Source organism: Marmota flaviventris, chromosome 8, assembly GCF_047511675.1.
Source record: "Marmota flaviventris isolate mMarFla1 chromosome 8, mMarFla1.hap1, whole genome shotgun sequence".
Taxonomy (NCBI): domain Eukaryota; kingdom Metazoa; phylum Chordata; class Mammalia; order Rodentia; family Sciuridae; genus Marmota; species Marmota flaviventris.
In genome coordinates this window covers 49,605,399-49,614,983 of record NC_092505.1, presented here as the reverse complement: position 1 = coordinate 49,614,983, position 9,585 = coordinate 49,605,399, and the positions used below count along the sequence as shown (strand labels likewise).

At 34.8% G+C, this 9,585-nt stretch overlaps 1 protein-coding gene across 4 annotated transcripts in view; it reads right to left on the bottom strand.

Annotated features, from left to right (window-relative positions):
• Window positions 1-5,305: 5,305 nt before the first annotated feature.
• Opa1 (OPA1 mitochondrial dynamin like GTPase) overlaps window positions 5,306-9,585 on the bottom strand; it is an 83,827-nt gene continuing 79,547 nt past the window's right edge. For all 4 annotated transcript variants that reach the window (XM_027935975.3, XM_071615196.1, XM_027935972.3 and 1 more), the window contains one exon: window positions 5,306-8,399. The gene's annotated coding sequence lies outside the window, so the exon portion shown is untranslated. The remainder of the gene's footprint in view (window positions 8,400-9,585) is intronic.

Below are 9,585 nucleotides of genomic sequence, written 5' to 3'. Positions count from 1 at the left end.
GTCACAGCAACAGGAAGCAGAGAGCTCCACTCACCAGGGACAAAATATAAACCCCAAAGACATGACCCCAGTGACCTCCTTCCTCCAGCCACACCTTACCTGCCCGTAGTTATAACCCAGTTAGCCCGTATCAGTGGATTAATGCAATGATTAAGTTATAACTATCATACTCTAATACTTTTATTTTCCATCTAAACCATAATACTGGACTGCATGAAAAGGAACTGTTACCTCAGGGTGGTGGAATAGGTGGGAAGGAAACTACTACTACACCTCCATCCCATCTGTACCTGCTCTTTTTCTAGGCTCTGGTCAAACTAACATGGCCTCTCATAAAAGGCCTTATCAATTAGTGAGCTGTGTAACTTCAGACAACCTCTTGTCTGAAGAGTTGATCTGTTGGTAAAATGGTTATGATGCCAACCTTGGTATGTTAAAACAAAAACAAAAACAAGTGAGGCAATGTATTTAAAATACCTGGAGCACAGTAGATATTTAATAAATGAGAATTTCCCTCCAGTTCAGCCTCATAATAAAGCTGCATCTCAAAGAAGGACTAGAAGTCATGTTATTTTACGAAAGCCTCATCAGCAGCATCACCAAAATCCACTGAGGCTAGAGATCAACAGAAAGCTGTAATTTAGCTGCTAGAATTTGAAAATTGAGAGGTTTCACATCAATACTCAGAACCCCAATTTATCTTGCAAAATGCCTGGCTGTGGAGGCACTGAATCATGGCCCTATACCTAATTCTTCATGTGACAGAACAGAACATGCCTTGGCATCAGGATATAAAGTTTGTAGCTCTAACACTAGCTTAAAAAATTATTATTTTCTCTGGGCCTCTTTTCTTTTTGCAAAATTAGAGCTATCACTGTTTTAAAGCTGTAGTTCATTTTTTAGATAAACAATGAAAATCCGAGGGCAAAAAAACTTACATATCACTTTTCTAGTCACACCATACTCTATACAATTAGCCAGATATTGGGAGGCTTTTAAACTACTTTAGAATATATAAATAATTGGTTTGCACAAAAGATTATTCAAACTACAGACATCAGTATAAAAGCCACAATGATTCAGAAAGGGGAAAATCTTTTTAAAACAAATAACTATTTTATGCTTAAATACATAGGAAGATTTGAGCTTCCCACTATGAGATGATGAACATGCAGACATGCTGCATATCCATCTGCTCTAGAAAGTTGCTCATTTCCATATTCTCATCTTGTAGCTGTAAGGAGGTTGAGCATGCCACGCCTCATCTGTGGAGGCTTTCTGCTTGGCTGGCTTCAGACAAAGTTACCATTAACTCCCCAACCTGCAAGAAAATGATTTGACACAAAGGATTCCAAAATGTCCTCCTCTCCCCCTACAAGCCTGCAAACAAATGGTACAGGAATGAGGTCAGAAAGGAATCCCCGCCTACCAGGCCGCTGAATTCATTTACCTACCTCAGAGCCCATTCAGGGAAAGGGGTGGGACAGGGAACAAGAGATGCCTGGAGGCCAAGTGGAGTTTGGGGGTCGAGCGCTACATTACAAGATTTGACAGGCCTTTGCCAGCCTTCAGCTTCTTTGTGTCTCTAACATAATAGAGAAACACAAACTGAGCAGCCCAAGATCTGTGGTTACACCCTTGGACAGAGCACACTCTTTGCAAATGCTAATAGTATTGTAGCATCCTGTCACCCAGGAACACAAAAAAGGATGTTGATTTTCACATGAACCAGAACAGGCCCATTGTACACAAGTTTGTGACCAACTTGTAGTATCTGCACATCAAAAGTCCAGCCAATCATAGAGTACACAGCTGGCGAATTGTATCAAAGGGGGGTGCCCAACGAGAACATCCAAGTCCAAATGCTTCATTCCACCAATAGGGTACCATAACATAGTACTTTTGACATGAACAAAAATTACACTCCACAATCTTGATTCAGCTATAACCATAGTAATTACAAGAATGTAAATGTGTCAAATGTTTAGAAAGAAGAAACAATGTGTGGAAATGGAAGTGGTTTTGGGCTTGTACCCACAGCCTCTGAAATGGCAGAGGCAGCAAATGTCAGCGATGTTCAATACACACTCATTTTTGAGGTATTCTGAAAAGATAAACTCAGGAGAGTTTTGGCAGAAAAGTAGCAATTTCTATTCTAATAGCCTTGGGAAGCCAGAGATATCTCAAGGCAAGAAAATTAAAGAAGAAATGTATATAAGATTTCTGGAAATAAATTTAGTTGAAATTGTAATGGCTTCTACTAATAACTTTCAAAAGGGTTAGATTTATTGGACAAAAGAAGACAGTCAAAAGGAATAATTTGAGAAAATCAAATATTCAATCAAGGTTTTAAAAACTGGGATAAAAGTAATTGTTTCTTAACAGGGCAATTCAAAAAAACTAAGAGGCTCTGCATGGGTAGTGAGAATTAACATGTTGAAGAGAAATTGCAAAACTCTAATTTTTACTCCTAACACTTAAGGCCTTTCTTTGGCTGACATAAAATCTTAACTCCCAAATCTCATCTTCTTCAGAACAGCTGCACGAGGAATCACATCTTTGTTGGTAATTCCATTCTTGCGATGCAACAACAGCTTTGTACAGTCAGGGCTACTTCTATTATTAAATGAGCTCATTTTGCCCTTTTTAGATGTATCATGTGCCCTGACGGAAAGTGTTCCTGATAGCATAAACATACTACCTTTCCTAAAAGTATTTCTGGAAGGACAGTGCATTTCAGAGAGTACACAGGTTTGTAATAATACTGCTTATGATAAAGGATGCCAAAAAAACAAACAAAAAAACACCCTGGTTTCTTTGCTCTGGATTCAGATTTTCTACTTAACTCCAACATTTCGAAGGAAAACATAAAATTTCCATAGGACGAATTTGGCAAGATAGGATACTGAGAGTTAAAAGACTTCAGGGGAGTTTCTAGACCCCAAAATTCTAATGGGCAGTTATAATACTCCTCTTTGTTTTCTGAGTCCAGCTAAGACTTTATAGGAGCTTCGTAAGGATGTATTCATACTCCAGGAATGGCTGCAAACTTTTGGCACTTCTCGACATCCTTCCTCCAAACATGTAAGATTGACAACAAGAGGTGCCTGATGTGCCTCTTGATGTCAGTCTTGCTCATGGCAATGAGAAGGCAGGCTCACCATTGTCACTGGGTGTATGCTACTTATGTCCTTGAGACCTCGATATGGTGATTTCTAGTTTTTACTATATATAAATTAATTGTAGAAAAAGATTATATATATATATATATATATATATATATATATGGCATGCAAGGGGATAGGCTGTATACATCATGGCAAATGTGAGCACTTCCAACGTAAGTTCTCTAGACAAATACATTCTTTCCATATTTTTAATTGGTACATTATATTTATACATAATGGTGGATTCTTTGTGACAAAGAGGAGGAAACTTTGCTGGTACAAAATTATCCAGTAATCCTGACATCAATGAACTTAAGTGATAACAGATTTATTAGACTTTTGCAATATACTATGTTTTTCCTTCAAATAGATGCATCATATTCTATTTGTTTGTGGAAGTCAAGGACATTAATATTAGATAAAGAGGTAGTAGGTAAGTAGTCCAGATAGTATTGCTTTCTGATGATTTGGCCTGATTCTCAAATAAACTTTAGTGAAACAAGAAGTTGAAATGAACCTATTCCACACAAATTATTTCACAAATATTGCAGATCTCATGAGCTTTGGTTAAGTGTGAGATCACGTAAGCCATAGTGAATAAAATTCTTATTTCCATATTGTTCCTCAATGATTCAGTAACTGTAAGAGTAAATTCTGCTTTGAATATTATAAAGTGCAATGTGTATTCCCAACAGAGCCATAGAGATCTATCTCTGGGCTCATGCTGACTAGGTCTTCAGCAGTGCCTCTTATCTCATTCTCAATTCCTTGTTACACCTGGGTTAATGAATAAAAATACAAACAAGAATTTTTTTCTTTATCACGTAAGACAAAGGAACAACTTTGATTTAAAACTGACTAAAAGTAGTGGTTAGCTGGATGTGGTGGTGCATGCCTGTAATCCAAGCGGCAGGGAGGTTGAGGCAGGAGGATTCCAAGTTTAAAGTCAACCCCAGCAACTTAGTGAGACCTTAAGCAACTTAGCAAAATCTTCTCAAAAAAAGCAGGGGTGGGTGAGTGGGTCCTGGGGATGTGGCTAAGTGGTTAAATGTCCCTGGGTTATATCTCCTTATCAATGACTTGACCCTAAATGAACCTTAACATTGGCCCTACAGAATGTGAACATCACTCACAAATAATCTTTCAGAGAGGGACTATGCACAAACTCCCAAGTTTTAAGCTAGGAATTCTGTTATTTTAAGAAACAGGTTTAACTTAATAACTTATGATATAGGTGTGTCTTACCCTCAGTTCTTCAGGCTCAAGATCACCCAGTTTACTTGATATTGTCCTACTTTTTTTTTCTTTTAAATATATTTTTAGCTGTCAATGGAGCTTTATTTATTTATTTATTATTTATATGTGGTGCTGAGAATCAAACGTATTTTTTTAAATAATTTTTGCAGTACTTGTCTTAACCCTCAAGTTTTCCATATTTATCAATTTAGTTTAATGTGTGTATAACATGACAATCCTAGTTATCATAAATTGGGTATGTGATTATTTTAAAATACTTTGTAACGTGATATATCATATTTGTAAATGATAGTTACATTAATTCTGAATTGAATATGCTAAAAGAAAATATAAACTGCTCTTAGAAGTTTTCAGTAACTAAATACTTCAAACTTCTTGAAGATTCTGAACTTGAACTACACGGAAGATTAAGAGCTAGCATGACTGAAACTTATCTTGCCTGTGCACCTTCCAAATGAATTTTTTTTCTTTATTTTAAAAAAAAGGGTATTGACATTTATTGATCAAAAATATAGTCTACAACTACTGAGTCCTCGTTATTGAAACAATCATGACTTTTGAGTCTTAGTAAACCTCATATACGACTGAATATGTTAGCATCACTAATGAAAATGATGGCCACGGCAGCAGAATGCAATTACAAAACATGTTATATATTTTACAAAAAAAAAAAATACCAAATGCTTTGACAAGTACTGAGATATGGAAAAAAAACCCTTACCAGTTGAAAATGGTAATTTTATAACTGTGCAGTGTCAAGTATGTGGAATTTAAGCTTTTGTGTAAAGTATGTGGAATTCAGCTACATTTGTTAGATCATGAATTTGGTTACACTATAGGGTTCCTCATTAGAAACAAAGAAAATTTTTAAAAAGATGCTCTTCAATAATAAAATTATAATGTGATTTAATTATCTTTTAATTACTTATCTACACAAATGACCTTAGATCAAGCACAAGCAAAATATAAGTTGCAATAACATCTACATGTAGTATGAGGTTTTTAAAAAATAATACAAAGTTCATTCACAGTGTACAGTGAAAAACAAGCTTTAAATATTTAAATAACACATAGCCATGATCATTCAAAAGGTGAACACATTTTTAAGCATATTTCCATAATGCTAATATATCTGAAAGTAAAATACATATCAGCCTTGAAAATTGAGATAAAGACCATTACTATGATCCCATTTATTGAAGAGAAAACATCATGTTTGTTTTTTCAGGTAAATATATCTAAAATAAATACATACAAAATTATTAACTAGCTAAGGAATTCATCTTTAAAACCCATACACTGAATCTTGTATATGAAATTCCCAAATTGTAACATTAGGAAGCAAAACTCTCCGCAATGTTTCCTACTCACTTTTACATTATTGGTTCACATTTGGTCACTAAATAATTTATGTGAAGGAGTCCTTCTGAATAAAGCCTGGAAAGCAGAATAACACAAAGAGAATTTAATTAAATGACAAGACAGGCTGACTGCTCTGCCTGTGACTATGGCCACAGTCAATTAGACAGTGAAGAGCAAGAGCTGCACCACTTGCTTCACCTATACACACTGATTAACATCCTGTCCAACTAATTTTGGCTATCATCTGTTAAAAATTCTTCAGCCTCCATACAAAGCTGTATTCTCCCCATTTTTTGAAAATTCTGACATCAAACAAATGATTTCTTGTCCTATTTGTCTTCACTTCTGCATATTGAATATCTGAAATTATTTTTTTACCTTGAATTTCAATCATTTTAAATTTTTGAACTATAGACACAACACACAAGATTTACTGTTGAGACTGAATTTTATTTTTTTCTCTTCACAGCATCTGCATTTAATAAATACCTGTTTTTTGAGGGCGGGGGAAGCATATTTAGTGTGAGATCAGCTAAAATAAAAAAGAAAAGAAAAAAACCACGAAAGAAGCCAATTTTAATGAAGGGGACAGATAGGAAGAATGTCAGTATTCATATGGGATTGTTAATAATACGTTTTTATGATCTATTTAACATATTTAAGTTATAATATTGATCTCCTCAAAGAAGCCGTTCCTTCGTCCCCACCACCACTTTTAAAATTTATACATATGGAAGTGATAAAAATTACTACCTAACACGAGGGCATTTTTTTTCCCCTCTAAAGTTCACAGTAACAAATATGGTCCTATTTCTTTCTTTCTTTTTAAAGAAATAGGTGTGTAGTTGTAAGAAGTATTTTACAACTTCATGAATATTACCATTGCAAGATGTCTGCTTCAGTGAGGGGTTACCTACCTATTGTAGCTATAGGTAGTAGTAGAGGTAGAGGCTAGCTAGAGTGTTCAAGCAGTGAAGCCATCTCCTAATCCTTGTATAGAACATCACAAAGTTCACTCCCTTTCTGCTGACCACTGTCCATAGACCCCCCAAAACCCACAAAATGTTCTTGACTACTCATCTACAAAATAACAATATGTATACTGCTGCTAGCTGCTAAAAATGGGATCTACTTATCTTATCAAACAGTGTAAAGCAAATATTCACAGAATTTCTAGTTTCTGAAATATTTTGTGACATTCTCCAACTCTGTATATGAGGTGTCATATCTTAAGGGGTTATCAATTTTTCCTGATTAAAAAAAAAGTGGGAATTGGGCAAAGGAATTGTTATCAACAAGGGAATTATAACAATTCCAAGAAAACATAAAATTAGGTAAACTGTAGAATAAAAACTGTTATACAATGGGCATTTTTATTAGCATAATAAAGACTTAAAAAGGTAGCAAATGAGAAAGACATTTTAAGTAAAAAAAAAAAAAAATGGCATATTTGCTTTAAAGCCCTTTAACCAATAAAGATTATACAAAACACAAGAAAATGTTGTGAGGGTATTATTATAACTGAACTGCAAAGAATTAAACTTTAAATTTTTCTTTAAATTTTCAGCTGAGAGAGGGAATGGTCAACATCATTCTAATTGTTGAAAGTTTTTAAAATAGTATATGGAGGCCCTGGGAGTGTAGCTAAGAGTATAGCATTTGCTTGGTACATGCAACGCCATGGGTTTGATCCCCAGTACTGAGAGAAAAAAAGAAAAAACTCATATGAAAGAAAGTCTTTTCCTGATTCCTAGTTCAAATGTTTGACAATATTCTAAATAAAATTAGTCAATTGATTATCCTTCATCTTTTTCATCATTTGTCATAATCCAATGGCTCTGTCAATAGGAAAAAGAAACCACTGTTAACAGGAAGTCTAACTTAAGTATACAATATTCAAAATTAATTAATTTCAAATGGATACAGGGAGTGTAAAAATAGCAACTGAAGGTAAGCTGCTACTGACAACTTCCAAGGCTAACTTCTTGTCTAGCAATGAAGGGTTGAGGTTCCTTTCAATGAATATACACTGAATTATTATAATCCAAATTAACCTATCCAAGGGGTTCTTCTGTTACCCAGTTTTCTTTCATGTGGTGAATATAAATTGAATTATCACGCTCAAATAGTTCCTGGATATAGAACATTAAAGATACAGACAATGACTTAGCAGGCTACCATCATTTTATATACAATTGATAACTTCTTAAAAATTGCTATGTTTTATTCCAAAACAACTAGCATTACATTCCTGGAAAAGAAACTTGACAGTGAGTAACATCTGTTAATAAATTTAGTGCCACCACAAATAAGACAACAGCAGAGAGCAAGTTTCTTATCTTCAAGGAGTATACCTAATGGTGACACCAATCTTATAATCCCAATTTGTCACTCCAGAACAACTGAATAGGATGTCAATGCCATTTCCACTGTTCTTTCATTCAAGGCAGCTGATGGTTAAAGTGCCTGTAATGCACATAAATTATTTGTATCCTATGACTTTACTGTATGGGTAGAAAGGTGGAATAGCAGAAGAAAAAGAGGCAGGACAAAAGACTTTGAAGTTTTCTTTCTCTAGACGTACGTAGAGGCGATTACATTGTGAGTAGAGTTCTGTAAAAATAAACCCATTTGATAAATTTAGGTATAGGGAGACAAATGCAAAACTTCTAAACAAACTTTATTACTGCATGATCACAAAAAAATTGAAGTTTCACTAAGTTTGCAAGTTTTATTGAAATTATTTAGAATATCATCTACCATAAAACATTAGCATAATTTTATCAAGTATGATGTCTGAATGAAAATATATTAGAATTCATTTCTTTTTAAAGAAAAAGTTTAAAATCTAACTAGTAGAGAAGACTACACAGTTGTGTTGGGTATAAACATCCTCAGTAAATATTAGAATTATAATTACTTCAAACTATTTTTTAAAAAGCAAAATGAAGGCTAAGGAACTCCACATACATTAAAACTATAATTGAGCAATTATTTCTCCCAATGCTTGGTAACTTTTCTAAAATGATTGGAATGAAGAAAGGTTACCACTCTGCCAGATTTACTGTTTTAAATGGATCTTTAAGGTAAAAAAATAGATCATGTGTCCAATTCATAGATATTTTGCAAGAGTTTAGAGTCATAAATCACAAGGATTGCTAAGGGCCTTAGAGACTCCAGGCATGTAGGAAACAAGAAAAATTGGGATGGTTTTCCTATGTGCAAGGTCTCTCCACGCACCAGTATCATCACAACCTGCTTTTTAGGATTGTACTATACTGTTCCTGAGACACTCTGGCAGAGAAGAGGAATATCTCTAGCAGCAATCGCAATTAGATATCACATTGACCACATTAGAGGGCAGACACTATTAGATAAAACATTGGCTAATTGGAAAGCTGAGACAGGAGGATCACGAGTTCAAAACCAGCCTCAGCATTGGTGACGTGCTAAGCAACTCAGTGAGACCCTGTCTCTCAATAAAATACAAAATAGGGCTAGGGATGTGGCTCAGTAGCCAAATGTCCATGTCCCTGGGTACACTGGTAACCCCCAAAACAAACAAACAAATAACACTGGCTGGCTTTGAACTTCCTCAGTTAATTACAAAACCCAGAAATGTAGCTTGTAGTTTTAATGGATTTGGTTTCTGTGGGTTTTCATAAATTATTTCCCCCAAAGGCCATATCTATAAATGAAAATGTCATGTGAACACTGGTGCCAAAAAGGAGAAGATCCAGATCACGAAGCACTAAAAATGTTCATCGCTAATCCTATCTAGTCATACTAATTACCATGA